Genomic DNA, 23,160 nt, shown 5'->3' on the forward strand with positions numbered 1-23,160 from the left:
CTTTAGAGGGATTAGGGCAGGGCAGGGACCACCCCCACCCCCTTTGGTCGGGGTCAACCATGGATGTTGTGTCCCTGCTGCCTGTAATACACAAGCCGGGGTAGTACGATATGGAGAGCAAACTGGTGCCCATGCAGCTGATGAATCCAGAGGAACAGCAGAGACTGATACGGTCTGGCACCAGTGGTGTTGCAGGAGTTGCCAGTCAACATTGAACTCAATGTAGGGACTCCTCAGGGTTCACTTCCAAAGCCTCCCCCATGAGTGGTCATAGCCACAAGGCAGAGGAGGTTTGAGATCAGTTTTCTTTCTCCCAGATGAGCTGCCAACCATAGCTGATGAGCTTCATCTGCCTGATGCAACTGGTTTTAAGGCATTAGTAACCTGCATTTGCCCCTTCTCCTGTCGGTAGAAATAGTTCTGCTGGGCTTAGTAGCTAAGCCAGATGTGAAGACCAGGAGCTGGATTTGGTTGTCAAAAGCTATTTGAGATGCACACCATTGGAAGCACAACAGACAGTGGGAGCTTATCCCACTACCACCCCCAACTATAACAACTTTAAGAATACGGGTTAAACACGAGCAAATGGGACTAGCTTGGTGAGTACTGTGGTCGCCATGGATGATAGGCCGAATGGCCCAAGAACCTAGTTTTTTTTTAAATCTCAAGCCCAAGGAATTTTCAAGTGATTAGAGTGGGCAAACAGAAAGTCCAACTGGCCAGTGACTCAGTGCCTATACAAAAGAGTGCCAAAATCACTGGGCCACAGGGCAGGGCTATATTGGGCTGGTGACACATGGCTGACAAACTTTCTGTGCATGCATGTTTTGCATTATAAGGGCTTGTTAGGTCGGGTCATGTCCTAAGAGATACTGATATCAGTTATTAATTTAAGCATCGGCACCATCACACACCTGGAGGCAGGTTTTGCTGTCCTCTTAAGACTTAAAAAAAGTTTATTCTACAGAAATCTGTGGAGCTGTGGACTACAGATAGAAGAATATGGACGAAGTCAGTTCGGGTGTCTGTAGACACATGAAATACAAATAAAAGTCCTTTTCTTTCCCCACCCCCACCTTTGTGACAAATCGTCTTAGAAAAATTAAGTTCAGAAGTCGTGATATCATTGCACTGCACTGTGGGCGTTCTTTTCCTGGCAGAATGCTTGGGGGGGGGGGGGGGGTGCTGACACACGATCACCATTAATCACAACTATATTTTAAAAAAAGTTACCTAAGATTGCTCGCTTCCCACCCCACCCCCAACTCCACCACTCATCCCTCCTCCGTCTGGTGAGGTAATGCAGGAATACCAGCCCCAGTTATCTCAAGAACTGAACTTGGGACAGGAAGAGGAATCTAAAAATAAAGCGGACCAAACGAGGGGGGTTGGGGGAGCAAGGAAGGGAGAAATTCTACTCAGAAACCCGGACTGGAAACATATGAAAAGGGAGAGGGAAGGAAGCTGGTGGACGAATTAATCAGTTTCCTTTGTTTGTGCTATGTATGGGTTTGTAGAACAAGACCAAAGCTGAACGCACTTCCACACCCGGCTGGGAATTTCTGACCCTGCGAATTACAGGCGGAAAATCCCACAGACAGCGAGCAAAACCAGCAAATGCCGTCTCCAGGGCAAATGCTGGCATGATATAGGGCAGCAACAAATGCTAAAGAAAGATTTCTTTTAACACACCAGATATATCAGTGTCCCCACCCCCTCTGATGCTGGTGGGCGCGCTTGGTGGCACGGCGTCTCATTCATTTTTTTCCCCCGTCGGAACTGCTACAGCCCCTCGCCTAGCAACACGCAGCGTCAGAGTCCGGCCGGCCTCGCGCATTGGACGGCCGCTCGGCCCAATGGCGAGCGGCGGTGACGCCTGTTGCCATGCGGCGCCGGCGGCTGGGTGGGCGGAGCTTCGCACGGCTCTGCCCGGCAACAGGGAGAAAAACTGACGGCCGCCGGGTCCCAGAAATAGACTCGCAGAAATAGAACGCACCCGCAGTAGCGCACTCCCTTGAACTTAAGATTAGGTGTGGGTACTGCCCCAGCAAGGGCAGGTTAACCTTGCAAGCAGGAAGGATACCTCGACTCCCAAGGCTTTAATTACAAGGACACACAACACAGACCTTCACTGGGAGACAAGGCACATACATACACTCATACCCTCACAGAGGGATGGAACACACACATTTATATTTCTAATACACGCTCTTTAATTACCAGGGAACACAGACAAGATGAATGGCCAGTCTATTACCCCAGGGTAGGGGAGTCTAAAACCAGAAGTCACAGGTTTGAGGGGCAAGATATAAAGGGGCCCCTCATCGTAGAGGGGTGTGGAACCAGAAGCTGCAGGAAGCAGTTGAGGCGGGTACAATTACAGCATTTAAGACACAACACACAAAAAGTTGCAGGAACTCAACTGGGCAGGCAGCACCACCGGAGGGGTCAACGTTTTGGGTTGAGACCCTTCATCAGGGCTTCGTCCTTCCTCAGTTGCTGCCTGACCTGCCAAGTTCCATCCAGCATTTTGTGTGTTACAAGACCATTGCACAGAGATAAAATGACTCTTGACCACACAATCTACCTGGTAAAGATCTTACACATTGTCCACCTGCACTGTACTTTCTCTGTAACTGCAACACTTTATTCTGCATTCTCCTACTGTTTTACTTTGTTCTATCTCAATGCACTGTGTAATGATCAGATCTGTATAAACAGTACACAAAACAAACTTCTCGGTATCTCGGTCCACGTGACAATAAACCAATTCCAATTCCAAATTTCCAGCATCTGCAGTCTTTCTTATGTCACAAGATGGAGGATTGACTTATCAGGATACCAGCCAAACACTGCCAAATGCAACCAGCTCAGCTGGTTGGCATGGACAAGTTGGGCCAATGAGCCTGTTTCCAAGCTATACAGCTCCACTACCTTCCCTGCAAACCATTCCCTCACCCCCAACAGTTTGCAGGTCTGGGAACGGTGACACAAGAACATGGGTTCCAGCAGCCAACTTCACCATTCAGGAAGATCATGGATCGTGCACTCCCACTGGATCACACTGGATCAAGGATGGCTCTCGCCTTGTAGACTCTGCCATAGGTGAGGTGTGATGAATGATTGGAAGGGTCTTTCTACCACTGTTTTGCACTCAAACGCTCAAGGGCATCTCCCCACTGAAAGAAAATAACAAATCAGAGCTTGTCAAGGTGAGAGAGGCACCAGCACTGAAGAAAATGTGGGGACATAAAATAAGATTAGTGTCATAATAGGTGAAACAAGGTGGTCAGTATAGACTCAGTGGGCCAAAGGGCCTGTTTCTGTAGTATGACTATTGCAGAGTCCTCAACACTAGTGTATTTGTATCTCAGTGATAACTATCCAGTCTCTGTCTTGCTCAATAAATCAATAAAGCCATATGAAAGAAGAGGTATTGGTGGTAGGTGGTTTGTTTGCTAAAGTTCCAAAGCTCAATGAACCAGACTTTTTCAGAACTTCACAGTCACAGGAATCAACTGCCTCATCCCAGCATTCCTATAAGACTCTGGTCAAGCCTCATCTGGAGTATCACATTCAATTCAGGTCACCCCATCACAAGAAAGATATAAAGGCTTTGGAGAGGGTGCAGAAGTGGTTCACCAGGATTAGAGGGCATAAGAACATAAGAAATAGGTGCAGGGGTAGGCCATCTGACCCGTTGAGGAGCCTGCTCCGCCATTCAATAAGATCATGGCTGACCTGGCTATGGACTAATCTCCACCTATCTGCCTTTTCCCCATAATCCTTCATTCTCCTACTAAGTAAAAATCTATCTAACCTTATCTTAAATACATTTACATGTGCTATAATGAGAGGTTGGGCAAACTTGGGTTGTATTCTCTGAGCAGAACATTATAGAAGTAGTTATGAGAGTCATAGATAGACAGCCAGTATCTTTTTCCTCAGGATCAATATGTTTAATATTACAAGACATACTGTACATTTAAGGTCTGGGTAGGAGGCTCTTAACGACTTGAATATGGAGAGAATGGAGGGAATGGAACATGTGCAGATAAAAGGGATTACGTAGTCTAATTAAGAGTCATTAGCTTCAGGTTTAGATTTATTTATGTACATTGATACACAGAGTGAAATACATCATTTCTGTTAATGACCAACACACCCAAGGATATGCTGGTGGCAGCCCATTAGTGTCACAACACATTCCAGTGCGAACGTAGCATGTCGGGAAAGTTCAGCAGAACACCACAAGCAACATCAACAGCAAAACATGCCCCTTTCCCACCCACCCACCACCTCTCACACAGACACACCTCCAACACTAGGGCAGGTTGCCTCAGAGACACCAGTCCTTGGCCTCAGACTCGCAGACATCTGCATCTGACCTCTGAACAAGCTGACCCAGAGGGCTTCAGCCTTCAGGCTTATACTTCCGTACTCGCCAACTTTAGTCTTCAACCTTTGGGTTTCTACCTCCAGAGTCAGCAAGCCCTGGACTTCGACCTTTGACTTTGCTTCCGGATTTCACCGACCTCTGGGTATCGACCCCAGGACTCTCCAATCACAGATTTGACTTTCAGACCTCAAACCTTAGATTTGCCAGTCACCATTTGATCTTCAGGATGCACACAGACTTCTGATCATCATGACCTGGGGAGGGGGTGGAGGTCACTGGCCCTCATGACTCACACCCATGCAGATCTCTGTTCCAGGACTCGATGACCTAGGAATCACAAGTTTCCTATCTCCAGCACCACTGACTCTCAACTACAGAGCACTCCAATCTGGAATCCGAACACCAGCTCCTGCCCTGACTCTTCATTTACTGCCTCTTGCTTCTAACTCTCCCTCATCCCTGTCCCTAAGCAAGAGGTCAAGTCCCATCTTATCATACTAGAGAATCATTCAGTGGTCCAACAACAGTGGGATAGAAGCAGTCCTTGAGCCTGGTGGTGCATGCTTTCATACTTTTGTATCTTCCACCCAATGGGAGAAGTGGGGAAGAGAGAATGTCCAGAAAGAGAGCAGTCCACAATTAGTTGGCTACTTTCAAGAGGCAGTGAGAAATGCAGTAAGAGACAATGGAGGGGAGACTGGTTTCTTTGATGCACAAGCTGTGTTTTGATAAAAGCATATCGAATTTTACTTCATTACTAACCTCAAAATTACCTCCAAATACGATCATCTGTTATTCTTGATAACAGCCTGCCTGGTCAGAGCAATATGCTAATTCTTTTTCCAAGTAAATCATTGATCAGGTGGTGATTGGTCCTTGCCCAGTAGAAGAGTCTGTAATGCTGGGCTGAAAGTTTGAGACCAGTGTTTTTTTTCACAAAGAGAAAAGGAAAACCCAGGATGAAAGCAAACCTAAGCAACAGTAGAACATTTCTCATTAATCAAACTGGTTATGCCATCAGGGACAGAGCTGTAATTGGCAGTGGTTCACAAAGAACAAGGAGTAGAAGGGAAGCAGTGAGTCCTGGAGCGATACAATAGAAAATGTTGGGTGAAAGCAAAACACGAATTGGATGCACATTCAGAGGGAGTGATTGAGGGACGTCAATCATTATTTTCAATGCCATGTTCAAATATCTTCAGAATGTTGGGGTTAATTATCAGAAAACTGGAGTTATCGCCTGCAGGGGTTATAAGAAGCTTTGCGCGACTGTACGGTTTTATATACTGCTGCCTGGGAAAACTAATGAAATAATCATTGCCCACTTCTAAGTGTCAGGAAGGCAACAAGGGTACTCAACATGGAACAATAGCTAGACTGTTTCAATGCAGTTTCCTTCCCTGATTGGCAATCATTTAGGATTTTAAATAACTATTTTGCAGCTTTCTCTAGACCATAAGACACAGGAGTAGAACCAAGCCATTCAGCCTATCAAGTCTGTTCTGCCAATCATGGCTGATTTATTTCCCTCTCAATCCCATTCTCCTGCCTTCTTCACATAACCTTCAACATTATTACTAATTAAGAACCTACTGACCTCCACTTTAAATACACCTAATGACTTGGCCTCCACAGCCATCTGTGGCAAGGAGTTCCACATATTCATTCTGTGGCTATGAATTTCACAGAGTCCTCACCCTCTGGCTAAAGAAATTTTTCGTCATCTCTGTTCTAAAGGTACATCCTTCTATTCTAAGGCTATGCCTTCCGGTCCTAGATTCTCCCACCATTGGAGACATCCTTTCCAAGTCCATTCTATCTAGGGCTACCCATATTCAGAGCCATCAAATGTTTCTTGTATGTTAAGTCTTTCATTTTCATGATCACCCTCGTAAATGTCCTCCAGGTCCTCTCCAATGCCAGTACATCCTTTTTAAGATATGGGGCACAAAAATGCTCACAGTACTCCAAATACCATCTAACAAAACTTTGTAAATCCTCAGCATTACACCCTTTACTATTTCTACATCTCAGAGATTACTTGACACAATGAGATATTGGATTAGTCATTGGCGGTCAGACTCCTGATATGTTGTACGGTTGCTCAGGTTTGATTTCACCCTGGGTTTTCCTTTTCTTTAAAAAGAATACTGATCTCAATAAGTGGGACACAGAGAGTAAATGATTTATAATGTATGGGGGGGAGGGAGTGATTGTGGGAGCTATGATCTTCCACACTCTTTAATATATTCAATTGAAGGGACCATCAGTTTAATAACTCACCCAAAAGGCAGCATTTCTGGCACAGCAGCACTCCCAGCACTGCCTCAACTACAGTACAAATCTTCAACACTACACCTACCACACCAGTGTATTGCCACATTTGGATGCAGATCGCTGGAGTGGCAAATTCCAATGGAGCAGGAAGAACATTTCAAATGGATGGGCATGGCTGTAGAGCATAAACACAAAGGAAGTCGCAGGGTGCAGAAGAGGTTTACCAAGACACTGAATGGACTAGAGGTCGTGAGTTGTAATGGAGAAGTTGGACAAACTCAGGTTTGTTTTCTCTGGAGTGTCCGAGGTGAAGGGGAAACCTGATAGAACTTTATAAAATTATTCAACATGGCATGGGTAAATTGTCCTTTACCCAGAATTTCAAATACTAGAGGTAATTTAGATTTAAAGTGAGGGGTGGAGAGTTTGAAGAAGATGTGCACAGCAAATTTTCTTTTAAAAACCCTGGGAATAGTAGGTGTTTGGAGTGGTGGTGGAAGCATAACGATAGAGGCATTTAAGAGGCTAACACATAGACACATGAACATACAGAGAATGGAGGGAAAGGATCATGTGACAGAACACGTCAAGCAATGATTCAAAAACAAAGTCGGTAATGTGGGGGTGTAAAACAGTGCCAGATATCTAAAGGGAATACAAGGAAGGTTTTCACTCATTACAAAAAGGAGTCTGTTTTGAGGGTATTGAAACAAAAGGGAAGGCAAAGTATGCAGGGAGTGCTGAAAATGGTAGTATAGAACTGGAGTATAATCATTACACTTTTGGTCAGAAAGAGAAGTGGAGGATTTGGAATTAAGAGCAGGAAAGATCAGTCACAACTTCAGGGTCAACAGACAGAATGATCTCCTTACAGTAGATCAGCACAGAGTGCATATGACTTCATATGGTTCATCTCCTTCCGCAGGTCCTGCCTGGGTTATTAACACCCAACTTATGGACACCCTGTGCATACATGAGCGTTTGAGAGACTGGCGGGATGGATTTGCCAGCTACAGTGGGACTGCAGGCATCCTCTACCGGGTGGGAACGGTGAATTTCCTCTGGCCTACTCTCCCCGAGCTGTAACAATTAGGAGGGGCTGAGTTGAGCCATGTAGGGCTGGGGTGCTAAGCAGACTCACCTGCTGACCAAATCAGCAAAGCTGGATGGCAGCCACTTCCCGTGCCTGCTGACTCTCACTTCACAACTGTTTTTGTAATAATTTTTCTTCACTTCAGACTTAAGAGCTCAGGTTATGGACAGTTCTCAGAAATCCTATCATAATCCAGCAAATTAAAAAAACCACTTCTTGTGCCAAGACACGTGGATTGGTAGCATTCTAATTGGCAATGATGTGGCCCTCTGCAGAACGTTCCAAGTCTAGTGTATCACTGATGTGGATTCACAACTACCCTCTGTCCCTGTTGTGCTGGCTTTAAAATAGCAAGCCACCTTGTAGGAAACATCCCATGCCTCACCTTCCTGTCACTCTCCCTCCCACCAATTCAGCTTAAACCTTGAGGACAAGCATGGTTGAAGTATTCAGCTGGGGCCCAGCCAATCGGTGGATCAAAGATATTAAGGTTTGGTCAGCAGTGGTCCAGTTGGAGCCTGCAAAAGAACTACTAATAAAGCCACTGGCATTTACTCAGCCTCGTGCTGTCAACAACCACAATAAGGCAGCCGAAACGCTTGCAAAGAACAAATGCTTGCTGGTAGATTCAGTATTCTGTAGATCAGATATGCTCCCATTAAAGAGCCAAATACGAGTTTTTTTGTTACTGTAATTTTCAAGTTTATTGGTCTTTTGCAGCACCCTATCCCAACCTTCAAGACAGCAGCAGCAATGCAGCAGGCTTGGGCAAACATTTCAAGTGGTGCCACTGGACCAACGATCTAACATTGTGACTCATAGGGTGGTGTCAGGACAGGTGAATGAAAACTAAGTCAAAGAGTGGAGTTGAGACGATAGCTTACAGAATGGAAACAGGCCCTTCAGCCCACCAAATCTGTACTGAGCATCTAGGAGCAGTCTGCACTAATCTCATCTTACTCCGTCACTCGGAACAATTATAGAAGACAATAAATAAATCTACTGACCCGAGTGTTTTTGGGATATGTAAGGAAAGCGGAGCACTTGGCGGAGTGCTGTGAAAATAGGGAAGAATGTACAAATCACAGCTAGACAACTGGAGGCTAGGACCCAGGTTACCGGAACTGAAGCAACTGTTCTCCCAGCTATGCCACAGTGACGTCCAGGAGGGAATTCAGGACCAAGGACCAAGGGCAAGGCTATTGGCAGTGGGGAGACAGAAATCAGGAGACAACAGCCAGAAGTGTAGGAGTCCAGAGATAAGAGGAGTGGAGAGAAAAGGAAATAAGGAGATTCTAAAATAACGGTGACTGTTTTTTTAAAAAGCAAGCATAATGGTGACTGCAGAGTGGGACCTAGTGGTAACTGGGAAAAATGGAGCAAAGTAGTCACTGAATAGTCAGGTCTAGATGTACAAAGGACAGAAGAGGATCTCAACAGCTGACCAACTGAAGCAAGGTCAGAGATGGGCAATCCTAATTCAAGTAGATACATGTGGTCAAATAGGTTTAAAACAAAACCTAGATCAATCTGGTTAGTTTCAGATGAGAGGGTGACCACAGTTATTCCCCATGCAATTTCAAGCCTCCACCCCCAAGAGCTGTCATGGGGAAGAGGGCACTCAGGCTGAAAGAGGAAATGGATTTAATGGATATAGCAGAATCCGAATGGGAAATGAGAAAGAGACTGAGCAACAGGTATCTCTAGAAAGGAATGGTTCCAAGAACTCCAAACATTCTTGGCCTACCCCAATCCTCATTATGACCTGCTGAAAAAATTGACCAAAAGAACTTACCTAGGTTCAGTGGTAGCTTCTCTGACCTCTCTAGTTACGAGCCAAACTCCAGAGGTTTGAGCACAGAATCTGGGCAGCAAACTTTCCCAAGCAAGACCTTAAGAAGAGGTTCCTCAGCCCTATTGTTGAGACAGCCTGGGAATAGAAAAGGCTTTCCCTATCTCCATTACCACTCTTTAAACAGATTATCTCATCACTTATTTTGCCCGCATTTGAAGGAAGACTGTTGGATCAGACAAGGTGCCACCTTTGGATCACTACTACTGATCGCACTGCAAAACCAAAATTACTTCAGCAGTGACATCTCATTTCTTTCTCCATGCTCCACTGTGGCTGCCCTTGTTGAAGTTCTAGGCCTTTGCTTGTGGGAACCTGAGCTGATGCTACTCCGATTTGGACTCAATCGTGTGTGTCTGCATGTCCCTGCCTGTCCTACACACCAAACTCACCGCATCGAATTTTCCAACAAACAGAATAACACTGCCGATTGGTTTACAGGAAAGCCATGAGCTGTGCAACGTGCAAACATGTTGGAGGTGACCGTGGAACATGGAACACACTGAGAAACAAAATTTCACTGCTAGAGGAAAAAAAAGTTATCTCAGGGTGGCACTAATCCCCTTGCAGAATTGGCAAGAACAGCGCCAGTCTTTGCCAAGTGCTCCCTGGACTCAGCAATTACGAGCGCTTCTCAGGCCCAGGAACTGGCAGGGTGTAAGATCCCAACCCACTTAAACAAAGAGGCCACAGTGTTGAGGGGACAGCGTTGTAGAACTGATCAATTAACTGGCCCGTGGCTGAGCCAGCTGGGACAGGGCACAGGGAAGTACCCACTCCGCATACAATCCCATCATTCAGACCGCACTGCAGGAACTCAGCCAACGTGTCAGCAACAAAATAAATGCAGGAGCACACATCTCACTTCAATAAAAGTCAGTCTCCATCACCACCCCCACCCCAAGCCCCACTGTCCATCCTTGGATGGGCAGGCAACATGAATATACAGAGTGCTAATATTTACACTTTTACATTATGATATACATTTTGCTAATGAGATTAATTCATTGTTTCTGGCTTTGCAAAACAGAAATTGAATTTGAACTGCTTCTTTTTCCCACACTAGATAGATCAGTGGGATTAACACTATACTGTCCCCTGATGCTGCATATGCATAAAGGTGGCCACAGGGCTGGTGGGGGTGCGGATCAAGTCAATGTGTCCGCAATCACCACCCTGGGCTCAGTGGGCAGCCTCGTCTCAGTACAGTGCTGGGTTTGAATACTGAAGAGGATGCCGAAAAGAGGGCATGACTTCTAAGGAGGGATTGGGCAGGGTAGAACTTCATTTCCTTGAAACGTCTGAAATTGAGGGACAGCCTTTAGAAGTGTATAAAATCATGAGGAGCCATTGATAGGGAGAATTCACAGAGTCTTTTTCGAAGGGAAAGGGACTCAAAAATCAGAGGGCATTGGTTTAAGGTGAGAGGGGAAAGACTTAATAGGGGCCTGAAAGGCAATTTCTTTACACAGATGGATTGAACTGCCAGAGGAAGTAGTAGATGCAGGTGCGTTAACAACACTTAAAAAAACATTTGGAGAGGTACATGGCTAGGAAAAGTTTAGAGAAACATGGGTTAGCTTATATGGACATGTTCACTGGCATGGACAGTAAAGGGACTGTTCCTGTGGTGTATATAACTCAGCAAAGAGAACTGGGCCACGTGCACATACCACCAAGCATAAGGACAGCATCTATACCACAATAAGACTATTAAATGAAAAGATGGGCACCTCACCAATTTACCTTGCTTTGACCTTGCACCTCATTCCCTGCCTGCATTGCACTTTCTCTGTAACTGTAACACTTCATTCTGCACTGTTCTTGTTTTCCCTTACACTACCTCAATGCACCGTTGCAAGCCCAGTTTTTCCACTCAGTACAGACAGTCCACTCCACCATGGACAGTCTCAAGCCCAGCTGTGAAAAGAGAGGTACCGAAACATCAACAGAAGCTCCAAAGCATCCCTCGGAAAGGAAGAACTTTCACCTAGAAGACCTATGAAGCCATATGACGAAAGCGGAAGCCACAGGGCTGATGGGCTTAAGACAAAGAAGAATGTGACAATAATAAACCAACTTATCTTCCAAGTGGCATTGTTCAGCCACTTTGACCAGGACACCCGAATCCATGTTCACAAGTTTCAGAAAATGAGGCCAAAGAACTGAATGTTAAATCATGGATCTGACAGTTACCCTGCTAAATAAATACAGCCATTGTTTGTTCTCGGTTACATCAGCTTCCTTTCCTACAAGTCGAGTACAATGGCTGGATTGAGCAGAAATCACATCCTCAATACGAGGGGACAGGTAGTGAGAAGCTTGTGACCATAAATCCTCCACCCTTTGTGAGGAGAAACAGCATTTCATTGGGAAATTCAGAAAGCATGGAGATAGAAAAATACGGGGATATGCCATGTCCATCTGGTTTTCTATAAAAAGTGTCAAGTTAAAGGCAAAAGATTTTTGTCACCGGCAGCAGTCCCAGCAGACCCATTTGCAACCAAATTGAATGAAAAATGGGCAGCAAGATGAAAATAATCATTTTCAATCAATGACCCTGGGGCAGTACCAAAGAAGCATAGTACAAACATTCCTGCTCTTCGTACTGGGAGAGGAAAGGACAGTCAAATCAGTTCCAATTTAACAGATGCATCATACAAACTGACAATGGATAAAGATACTGGACTAGAATCAAACACATTGAATGTATGTGCAGAGGTCAATCAAACGTCGATTACAAGATCTCTGACTAGTATCAGACACACAGACCCACACTGGATAAAGATGCTAAGATTAATGAGCCAGAATAAATGGACCCAGGAGGCATTAGTGAGATTTGAGCATCAGATTGATATTAAGACAAGAACGATTTACATTTCTATACTATTCCCTGCTTTTGGAACTGCCAAACTTATTCACATCCAACAAAGATTTTTTTAAGCACTGAAAGTCAGCCAGTGGCTCTTGATCAGATTGTGCCTGAAATTCAGCTGGGCCAGTGGGTTGAGGTTTGGGCTTGTGACTCTGCTCCTCTCTCCTTCAGTCTATCCAGATCTCAAACCTTAACCACACCAAACCCTCTCCTGGATTTCATTCACAAGCACATCCCCCTCCTTGTTACTCAGTACAAATATGAGTGAGCACTGAATTTCTCTGCAATAAGTGCATGAACATGAACAGATACCATTTCTGGACTAGCACCTCACTTGGACATCTGAGGAAGCTGTATTACATGAGGAGCCCACCTCATCTTGTATTTTATCGTGCACCTGAGCTGCGCTTTCTCTCTAGCTTTACACCTTATTCTGCAATGTTGTTCTGTGTAAACAGTATGCAAGACAAGTCTTCACTCTAACTCAGTACATGTGACAATAATAAAACAACTACAATTCTATAATGCAGGAATCGACTACCATTACTTAGGCAGGGGATACACGAGTCTGAAAACCCACACCTCAAGGTTCAACAACAGCTTCTTCCCCTTTCTAGACCTGAAAGAAGGCTTTGCAAGGAGTACTCAGGTCATTTCTCCTCTCCCACCACAGACCAAGTTCAGGTTTATTGTCATGGGCAGACAGGGTATAAACGCCATGAAAATTAGCTCTTAGCAGCAGCACAGTACTTTACAGACCTGACAAGTATAATATAAACTTATTGATGTAAATTATGCATAACTTACATGACAAAATAAATATAACAACATTAGTGCAAGCTCTACAACAGAAAAAAAACTAAATATTTTCCAAGGCCGTGTTAGGGTTTTCTAAGAAGCTGATGGCAGTTTTAATAAGATGTTGGCTGGATTTAGTTAGAAAGATTGATAAAATGGGTTTATTTTGCATGGAGAGAAGGTAGCTGAAGGGTGACTTGACAGAAGTATATAGGGTAGGTAGAACCTGTTTCCCAATGGGGAGTTGGAGATACCTGCAGCTTGCTACCAAAGAAAGGTGGTGGCAAATGGCATGTGTATGGACAGGCACAACAATTGACGGGGTATGATGAGCTAAAGGGCTTAATTCTGGTGGTACATTAAAGACCGTCTGGCTGTGCAGGAAAGCCAGTGTATAATGCTTCCTATGCCTGCATATAGCAGACAAGGTTTCCTATATCTCTATTAAAATCATTTTAAGGTGCAGAAACAGGCCCTTTGGCCCATCCACCGTTTTCCTGCCCAGTCCTACCTACCTGTACCCAGACAATATCCCTCCATACTCCTTCCATCTATGCACCTATCTGAACATCTCTTAAATGTTACAATTGAACACTTACCTACCACTTCCACTGGCAGCTTGCTCCCCACTCATATCAACCTCTGAGTGAAGTATCTCCCCCTCAGGCACCCCTTAAATATTTCACATTTCAGCCTTAACCTAGGACCTCTAGTTCTAGTGTCACCCAACCTGAGGGGAGAAAGCCTACATGCGTTCATACTGTGTATACCCCTCATAATTTTATATATCTCTGTAAGATCTTCCCTCATTCTCCTGCGGTTCAGAGAATAAAGTCCAAAGCTATTCATGAGCACCGAGCCCAGGTGAACGCTGAAAGATCTACCACAGGTAAAACTACATTGTGCAGAGCTAGGGAGGTACCTTGAGCTGAGATGGACAGGTGCAGCTTGCTCCACATTTCTAACTGGTCTCAAGAAAAGCAGTCAAGAACAACACAGGCTGAGCAACACACACAAAATGCTAGAGAAACTCAGGAGATCAGACAGCATCCATGGAGGGAAATAGTCGAAGTTTCAGACCAAGAGTCTTCATCGGGGGGGGGAGAGGGGCAGAAGTTGCAGACACTGGTGTGTTGACTGCAAGGGCTTGAGGGGTTCTAGGTGAGTACACGGTAAGATGGGGTGTCAGATGTCCTGGAATGTAAAGTCTCATCTTAGAACAGATGTGGCAGAAGCTCAAGATTTTCAGCAACTGTAGAAATCCCTTGTCTGGAATGAAAATAGAAAATGCTTCAGAGACCCAGTTTCTATCCTGACCTCTGGATGCTGTTGATATGTGGAGTTTGTGTGTCTTTCTGTGATCGCAAACTCCAGTTTCCTCCTGCATCCAAAGACGAGTATATCAATGGATGATAAATACCCACTGTAAAATGCCCCAAGAATGTGAAGAACATGAGGGGAAACTTTTCCAGTGGGTGGTAAGGGTGTGGCACGAGCTGCCAGTGCAAATGGTGGACGCAAATTTGATTTCAACGTTTAAGACGTTTGGATAGATACATGGATGGGAAGGTTATGGAGGGCTATGGCCATTGGGACTAGGCAGTTTCAATGGTTTGGCACAGAGTAGATGGGCCAAAGAGCCTATTTCTGTGCTGTAGTTTCCTATGACTCTAATCTGGGTGTGGGGATAATTAAACAGGATTAGTGCAAGTGGATGACTGATGATTGACAGACCTTGTATTTTGCCTTAGGATTCCAATTATAATAATGCATTTAATTACGTCAGTAAATTAAATATCAATGAAGTTTTTTACCTTAGAAACTGCCATTGGTTTTCCGGTACACATTACTCTGCACACTTCAATTCATTATTCTGATCTAATCAGTAGGCAACTGGTTTGGTTCATTGGATCATAGGAGGTGTTGCAGAATCAGGCAAACTCGGAGTGTTGAATTGGGTGGCCAGCAATGGCCAGAGACCCTCAGACAGCTTAACTTCGTTAGGGTGCGGTGAAAAGGAAAGGTTTATGTGGAGCAGAACCATTGGAAAATTCAGGCCAGATAGGTCACATTCTTCATCAGCTCAATTTGACTTCAATGAACTGGTTAAGTGAAGCCCAGGAACTACCATTCAGCCCCCTCCCCAATGGTTCCCATTCTCATCTCCTTTACTTACCATAATCCAGCACTGGTAATGCTGTGTTCTTGCTTTTCACCATCCAGCAACAGTCCCCCAGCCCTCACCCACCTGGTCCCCACCTTCCTCCCTTACCCTTTTCCACTCTGTCTGCCTCCACCTATCATTCACCTGCCAATATCTTTCAATTCCACACGCTACACTGAAGTCCCCTACCTGGCACTACCTGCCTGCCACCTTATGCCCCTCTTCAGTCCACCAATCGCCTCAGAATCCATTCTCACCACTCCCCTTCTCCTCTTTATAATGGCCACCTTGACTCTCCACTCTCAGTCCGAAACACCAACAACTCTTTTCCTCTCTCAGACGTTGCTCGACCTGCTGAGTTCTTTCAGCAGATTGTTTCTTGATCCAGATCCTAACGTCTCTTGTCCCTACAGTGATTCTGATGACAAGTTGCAGAATCCAAAAGGCACAAGAGGGGAAAGGAAATATACCAGTTCCCATAGCAACAAGCTGTTCCACCACTTTCTGGGACCTGCCTTCTTATTACTACCATCAGAGATGAGGCATAGGAGCCTGAAGACCCACACTCGATGATTCAAGAACAGCTTCTTCCCTTCCACCATCATATTTCTGAACTGTCCATGAACCCATGACACTATTTCTTCATTCCCTTTTCTTGCAGTTTTTAATTTGTAATTTAAAGTAATTTTATGTCTCTGCACTATACTGCTGCCACAAAACAAGTCTCACATCATATAAGACAGCAATAATAAACCTGATTCTGCTGTTTGTTCAAGTAGGAACAACAGTGTAACGGCAGCCATCGATGAAAACTATTCTGTTGATTGATCTGCAGTTCTGACTACGGTGGCCCTGGACAGCAAGGCAGGTCCCGGAGAAGAAATATGCATAAACAGTAACCAGAAACACTGATCCCAGAGCTATCCACTGCACATATGCATGACCACTAAATCAGTAACTGCTGCCACAGTAATCCCATGCTAAAAGGCCACTGGCAAAAGCCAGCAAGTTTGGCAGTGCCCTGGTAGGAAGCTGGAAGCCAGCCGTTTACTATGCTGCTGGTGGCTCTTTTCACTGGAGGTTGGAGATGTGGATCATACACTCCTTTCATTAAAGCAAAGACAAAATACCACAAAACCAGGGTGGATTATCCTGCTGCCCATGACCTCATTAATTCTGCAAAAGTTAACTTTCCGCAAATGTACATTTGACGAGAACCAATGGTGGTTGTCCGTCGATGACAGGAAATCTGTGTGGAAGTTTTTAAAGTGGAAAAACGGTTGCACTGGGGCAGTTCCACTCTCTTGACCTCAGAAGTCCATGTCCAGTCGTGTGAGAAACCGGGGTGTACTTGGTTGCGGTGAATTACCATGGCATTTTCTGTGCCTTGCCATGCCCTTCATTCTCCGTGGAGCGGAGATCTCACTGGCCCAGTCCGCTGGAGCCAAGTTCACATGCTGGGACAGGGGTATGAGGCCACCAGCTACCCCCACCTGTCACAGTGGTGTACCAGGGTGTAACCTCTGTTGCTTGCAAACAGCTACTTGGACCCACAGGTGAGAGCTGAGTGGCAGGTGGGGAGCAAAGATGAGTGAGCTGGCCCCAGGGGGGACTCAACAAGCCCCTTTACCAGAGGAGTTAATCCTCCCTGGACACCTCATACACCATAGGTCCTGTATACAGTAGCATTTTTATCCCACAGCCAAGAAATGAGGCTCTAAAACTGCACAAGCAGACTAGAATCATAGGGTTAACAGCACAGAAACAAGCTGCTTAACCCATCTCATCCACTTTCACCATGATGCCAAAGTATGCTAGTGTTATTTGCCTGCATTTGACCCATATCTCTCCGAACCTTTCTAGATGTCTTTTGAACAACATAGTAAGGGGCCCTTCGGCCCACTAAGCACATGCCAACCCAGATCCTAGGGGCAATTTTCAGTGCCCAATTACTACCAACCTGCATGCTTTTGTGGGTTCCCCACACTTCCCACAGTCACAGGAAGTATGCACAAACTCCACAACACACACACAGAACAAATCCACCCAACTGAAGCATCAGGATTAACCTTAAATAACTTACAACTACTCAGCAGGAGAGACAGCAAAACAGACATTATTTCAAAATGAGCAATGAACTCCAATACATGTCTTAAATGAAGGATGTTCTCAGCACCCTCTCATAAACTAAATTGATTGCTACACAGGCAAATTCCTTGCAAACTCAGACATAGTGTGCTGTTAGTGGAAACATTGAAGGGGTTTCTGCTCCCAAAATCTGTCATCCTAGCCAGCAGAAAAATGCAAGGAATACTGGAGGAACTTGACAAAATTGAGAGATCGAGGTGGGGAAGAGTCGATATGGTCCACTTTACAACCAAATACTCTACCGTTACTGATTAGATACATGCTATAAATCAATTGCAGTGCAAATCTAGACACTCCAATGACAGATGCATGGATATAAAATGAACAATTTCAACACATGAACAATCTGCAGCAAATACAAAATCTCTGCCATACTGAATAATGCAAAAGCTTGGATAAGGACAGTCTATTGATATTTGGTAAATGGTTTAGCGCAACAGATCAATGGGAGAGCATTCAGCTATTAATCTACCTGAAACATGTATAAAGCTACAGCCCAATTACTGACTGCATGCTGCTTATATGAAATCAATGATCTATACTAGACATGTGCCAAGTTATTAATTATATGCTGTTACAGTCAGAGGCTATGATGTTTTTATAACAATCCTTCCCTCAGTTGTCTACATTAACTTTCTATAGAATGTGGGCAATGTGTACACTGGGTCAAGCAAATGATATTTGTGCAGGCAAACACAATTCACTCCACAAGTTAAACACCATGTACTCTAGTCTTACTGAAATCTGAAGTTCCTACAGGGAGAAACAGAATTGCAGCATTTCTGAGGAGATGCTGTCTATTTTAATCATGTTTATTGATAAAACAAGTTTGTCTTCAGTCTTCAAATTGTCCCATACAGCGGTTGGGTATGTGGTAAAAGGTGAGCTGCTGGATACAAGAGAGGGAATGATTCACAGAGAAAGTAGAAGGGAAAAAGTCAGGGTTATGCTACACAGAAACAAGTCAAAGTCAAGTTTATTGCCATATACAGATCGTACCAAAAAGCTTTCATGCATTAGCACCACTGGAACAAAACATCATACAAACAATAGTCACGAGAAAGGTAAACATAAATTGTACACAAATTTAGAACAAAATCGTCTGTTTTAGTGAAAAGTGATTATCATGTTGCTAAACTGTAGTGGTGATTAGTGTCGTGCCGTTTGGTTCAGGAATTGAATGGTTGAAGAGAAGTAGCTGTTCTTGAACTTGGTAGTGTGGGTCTTCAGGCTTCTGTACTTCCTGTCCGATAGTCATACTCATCAAAATGTCTGTCTGAGCTAGTCTCGTTTGCCTGCATTTTGCCCACGTCCCTAAACCTTTTCTATCCATGCACCTATCCAAATATATTTTAAACACTGTAATTGTACCACATACCACCCTCCCTTGACGTACATCCACCACTCTCTCTGTGAAAAACCTGACCCTCAGGTCCACTTTTAATATATCTATGTCCTCGGATTTTAGAATCCTCTACCCTGGAGAAAAAGACAGTAACCATCCACCTTATTTCTGCCCCTCATGATTTTATAAACCCCTAAAAGGTCACCCCTCAGCCTCCTCACTCAAAGGAAAACCAGCCACTCCTTATATCTCAGGCCCTCCAGTCTCAGTTTTCTGCACCTTCCAGTGCTCAGAGAACTGCTTTATACTTGATGGTTAAATGCAGTTTTAAAAAAATGTGATGTATAAACTAAGTTTAAAGTTTGGTTTGAATTTCATACAGTCCTTCTGGAAACATTTTTCCTCAGCAATGGGGTTCAGATGAGGAGTCTGAGAATCTCTGATCTCTAGCAGATTGCCTGCATTCACAGCCTGTCAGATTTAATACTGCTAATTTTAGGACAACACTTACAATGGGAATCACCTTTGTAAAATTGTCACACAGCAGCACCACCTCAATGTACAGGGTGTTACTGCAGCTTAGGCATTCATAAAAGCAGATCAAATGGAAAAGAATGTGTATAGATTTGTGCGTACGTTTTTAATATACTGAGTACAGAAGAGATCAGAAAGAGTTCCCCATAACCAGTGATGGCTTAAGGTAACAACACCTAACAAGGGTCGCAACCACAAACAAAAGAAAATCTGCAGATGCTGGAAATCCAAAGCAACACACACACACACACACAAACTGCTAGAGGTCAGACAAATGGTAGGGATCCTTGGCAGGCCAGGCAGCATCCATAGAAAAGTGTTAACAGTCGACATCTTGGGTCAAAACCCTTCTTCAGGACTGTTTACTCTTTTCTATAGATGCCGAGGGGCCTGCTAAGGATCCCCATCATCCAGGCCTTGCCATTTTCTTACAGCTCCCATCGGGCAGGTGGTACAGAAGCCTGAAGCCCCACAACACCAGGTTCAGGAACAGCGACCTCCTTTCAACCATTTGGTTCCTGAACCAACCGGCACATCTCTAATCACTTCGGACTAAAGTGGACTTGGGTTTTTTTTGTACTCTAATTATGTTCTTTCTTGTAAGAATTGCTGATAATTTATGTTTTCCTTGTGAATGCTACTTACAGGTGATGTTGCTGCAAGTAAGATTTTCCATTGCACCTGCAATGTACGTGCGTATATGACAATAAACTCGACTTTGACTTGAAGTTATCGATTTCCCGTACAGATATTGGCCAGTTTACAACTGTTTGAAAGTGGGAAGCCTGACTGTGGGCCAGATCCAGATAATTCTTGACACTTGGTTAATGAAATCATATTAACTCTGACCTCTACGGTGATCAGTGGGATGTGGTTAATTTATACCTGGGCAGTAACAACACCCGAAGACAGATCTGATTAGCAATCTGAGCAATTCTTTACATCTTATTACCGACAACATGACAACACAGACCGATCAGTGAAGCCTGGCAACAAAGAGGAAATCATCCCAAACATTTATCCATCTATCTGGGCTGTACACAGGTCGGGAGTTTGTAAACTGGAGAGAACTTGTACTGTAGAGCACAGCATCAATTACAGGCGCACACCGCACTCAATCATAGCACTCTAGTTCTCAACTTATAATCACGTAGCACAGAAAGAGGACCTTCAGTCCCCCAAGTCCATGCGGAGCATCGTGCACCAATTTTACTTTCCCCACAGTCCCAGCAACTCTTCCCCCCCTGCACCCCCCCCCCAAAACTTGGACTCTACACAGCAGGGGGCAAATACAGAACCTGGTTAACCTACCAAACCACACAGTGTTAGGATGTGGAAAGAAACTGAAGCACTGGGAAGAAACCCAAATGGCCATGGCAATAACATGCACCTGAACTGGGCTGTATTTAACTGTGATTACAATATCATCAGGAACACAGACGTTGGCACATACTGATCATATTTTTAAAATATTCACAGTACTGTAATTGATTAATTGCATTTATAACTTCCACAGTGTAGTTCCAAAATGCATCACACAGTTACACAGTAATGGTCTGGCTATTATAACTATAAACCCATCACCTTCACTTTTTTTTAAAGCAACACACACACAAAATGCTGGAAGAATTCAGCAGGCAGGGCACCACCTGTTGAATAGAGTAAATAGTCAACTCTTCGGGCCAAGACTGATGAAGGGTCTCAGCCTGAAACTTCGACTATTTACTCTTTTCCATAGATACTGCCTGGCCTGCTGAGTGTGTGTTGTGTCACTTTATTAGAAGCTGGATCCTGTTATTGACCATGTATTAGCTCACAACATTGATTAGGTATTAGGCACATTAGAAAAACCAAGTTCAATCATTGATCAAACCATGTGATCAGATATTTAGCTGACACAGTCACCAATCAATCATTTAGGTAGGTTCAACTGACTGACTGCTTAGGTCTGGTTAGTCATATCATAATGTTAGAGGATCCAATTTGGCAATTGGTCAGAGGCAATGAATTGTTTACACTTCACTACTGACAACACAACAAAATAGACTATTTGTAATCACAGCTCCAGTTCCTTAGATCTTGTTAATGATAACATGGTTAACTTAGACCCAGTTAGCAACAACACACAAAAAAACAAATTCAATTACCTAACTCTGACTACTTCTTTACTAACAACATATTAAAGCCACGACAATTCATGATCATCCAGAACTAGTTAATACTTGACACTTAATTAATGACAACACATTAACTCTGGTCTCTACAGAGATTAGTCAGATGTAGTTAATTTAGTCCTGCTTCCAATTGGTTGGTTAACTCAAACTACTTCTTAGGGTCATGTTACCAACAACATAACAAAAACAGAACTATCTTTGAGCTGTCAGATCCAGATAATGTTTGACACTTGGCTACTGAAATCGTATTAACTCTAACCTCTACGGTGATCACTGAGATATGATTAATTTATACCTGGGCAGCAACAACACGTCAAAACAGATTTGATCAGCCACAATTAACTCTGAGCAATTCTCTAGATCTTATTACCGACAATGACAACACATGACATCAGTGATCATTCAGATCTAGTTAATTCTTGACAATTGGTTAGTGACAACACATTAACTCTGACCTCTGCAGAAATCAGTCATATCTAGTCATTGGTTACCGAATTCCAATTAATTTTTTGGACCTGCTTAGGAATTCCATCTCCAATAGTTAACAGCCAGCTCCTGGGTTAGGGCTGAAACACGGAGCCCCCGGGTTAGTGACCAGCTAGTCTCGCTAGTTAAGTGCGTGTTACGGCTGCTTGTTATTGCCGGAGATTCGAGTACACTAAGACGTTGAAGGGGAGGGGAGAGGTTAGGGCCCAATTAAGAAGCCCGGGAGAGGGTAGGGTGGCAGAAGTGGAACTCACCTCAGCTGACGGCCCGGGACCGGGAAAGTAGGCCTGAGGCCCCGGTCTTGGGTAGTCCCCGTCTCTTCCCTCTCTTCTCTGCCTCTCTGTTTTTTTCGTTGATCAGTCTCCGCGGATCCTTCGGCTGCTTTTTCCCCTCTCTCCGCCGATTAAAAAAAAAATTCTCCGGCTGCGGGGAGAGGATGGAGGAGGGGGGGCCGGGCCTCTAATCGCCGGGCCCGGGCTCGAGTAGCGAGCGGCGCCGATTCTCTCTGCCCTCCATCGGCGACCGGACCCCCCTCCTCCTCCCTCCTTTCGGGCAGAGGTGTATGAGGGTGGCGCAGTTGCAAACGGAGGGAAAAAAAGGCGGAGGAGACGCCGGATTTTAAAACCCCGAACTGAGGCCGATTCAAACTTCCCGCCGCGCACCGCCCACTAAACGGCGGTCGGCAACCCGCCCTCGATCCGCAAAGCCCCCACCCCCACCTCCCTCAACCAGTTTTTAATTCCTTCAGTGCCTTTTTGCGAATATCCTCTCAAATGTAATCGTCGATTCTTGTGTTTAATTTTGACGCTCCGACCGTTTTTTAATTCAAAATTTCCCGCCTGTCCGACAAAATGGCCGCCGTCCCTTCGGGGAGGGGGAGGAATAGTGCGGGCGAAGGCCTCATGGAGGGGGATAACATCAGTTTCCCTCGTCTCTTCCTTCAAGTCTCAATACAATCCTGCAGTCGGGTTGGGTTTTCAGTTAGACCTTTTTAAATTCTGAAGGTCTTTCTCTT

General features: G+C 44.6%; 1 protein-coding gene across 1 annotated transcript in view; it reads right to left on the bottom strand.

Moving 5' to 3' along the window:
• LOC140732927 (dual specificity tyrosine-phosphorylation-regulated kinase 1A-like) overlaps positions 1 to 22,758 on the bottom strand; it is a 97,608-nt gene extending 74,850 nt beyond the window's left edge. The window contains exon 1 of the mRNA XM_073055650.1: positions 22,400 to 22,758. The gene's annotated coding sequence lies outside the window, so the exon portion shown is untranslated. The remainder of the gene's footprint in view (positions 1 to 22,399) is intronic.
• Between the last annotated feature and the right edge of the window lie 402 nt (positions 22,759 to 23,160).

Source organism: Hemitrygon akajei, chromosome 1 (assembly GCF_048418815.1).
Source record: "Hemitrygon akajei chromosome 1, sHemAka1.3, whole genome shotgun sequence".
Taxonomy (NCBI): domain Eukaryota; kingdom Metazoa; phylum Chordata; class Chondrichthyes; order Myliobatiformes; family Dasyatidae; genus Hemitrygon; species Hemitrygon akajei.